Here is a 1,541-nt window from a genome sequence, read left to right as displayed (position 1 = left end):
CTGCAGGAGACCTTGGATCCCAATTGAAGGTGGGACTCCGGTAATAGCGACAACTTTCTCCGCCCACCACTCACTAGCACTTTCCACCACCGAACTAAAGTCAAACTCAGCGTTATCATTTACAAGTTTTTTCAAATGAGGAATATTATTTTCAGCTATCGGCCGGAAGAAAGCGACTTGGGCGACACCTTCCGCGAGAGATGCCATGCTGAATTACGGAACCAAATAATACGAGATAAGGTGTGTGGCTGGTGCAGGTAATACAGTTTTAATATGTAATCCGTGATCGTGATTCCGGAGCGAGGGCACTGTAGCTCGGAAGGAAACGAGGAATTCCCGCGAAAGGTGATATTAAGGAATTATACAAGATATAGAATGATATAGTTGGATTAGGAGCTGGGTGTTGCCTTCAACATGGGCTCCACCCAGCTCGGGGACTAGCCTAATCTAGGACCCCCAGGCAAAGAATAGGGCCGGCTGGATAGGAGAAGATTTTCCTGGGGTGCGCTCAGGCGCACAATAATAGAAGAGGGAGTGACCTCGAGCTCCGGGGTACGGGGTGGTAAACTTTGATTAAGTCCTACTCGGGCGTACTCAGGGGGACCTCGGGTGACTTCCCCTAGGTCCCGGGCGAGTTCCTGGCACCAAATTTCTGGGCCGGTCGGTCGGTCGGTCGGTCGGTCGGTCGGTCGTCGCCGTCGCCGCCGCCGCCGCCGCCGCCGCCGCCGCCGTCGTCGTCGTCGTCGCGCGCGCGGGGGAGTTTCGAACCTAATTCAGTCGCAGGGCGACCGTAGAGAGGTGATGAGCTGCCCCATGCTATCACGGTATATGAACCCGGGGATGCAAAAATCGAGTGGGGGCGCGCCCCGCAGTCGCAGTGATCGACAGTCTCGCCGCAGAAGGCCGCCAGCAGGAATTTTTGCGCTCCCGAACCCCGTCGTCGCTGTCCGGCGCAGCACGCGCGCTTTTCGTGCACCACCTAGCGCAAAAACGGCGCGGCGCTGGCGCATCACACCATCTCAGCGTTATCTTCGATTAGCCAAGAAAGTAGCGCTCAAAGGAGAGAGAGAGAATGAGCTGTTAGTTATTATTATTATTATTATTATTATTATTTATTTAGCGTCGGAGAAGCCGCATGCCCAAGAGCACACACGGCAGATAGGTCTCGGACGGAAGAAGTTGAAGTAGGTGGGGCAGCTGCCCCCCAGCAGGGGCCGAAGGCCCACGGGGGGAGCCTCCTGAGGATCAGCTTCCCCGGCGCCACAAATGGCGAAGCCCCGAAGGGCGAGAGAGGAAGGGGGCCCCGAGGGGCGCCGGGCAAGGGAGGAGGGAGGGGAAGATGGCCGGGGCCGGGCCACCCACCAGGAGCGCCCGACAGCCCCGGGCCGCCGCTAAGGGCCGCCAGCTCGGTTAGAGTGAGTCTTCCGTAGTAAAATGCAACATTTTTCGCCCCAGTTTTTGAGGTGAATCATCGGCTTATTTACCGTCCGTTGTGGCATACTCGGAAGGGTACTGCAAAAGAATCTGATGCGCTTTGCGCA

This window comes from Aureococcus anophagefferens, assembly GCF_000186865.1.
Source record: "Aureococcus anophagefferens unplaced genomic scaffold AURANscaffold_46, whole genome shotgun sequence".
Lineage (NCBI taxonomy): Eukaryota > Pelagophyceae > Pelagomonadales > Pelagomonadaceae > Aureococcus > Aureococcus anophagefferens.
This window is presented reverse-complemented; position numbering follows the sequence as displayed.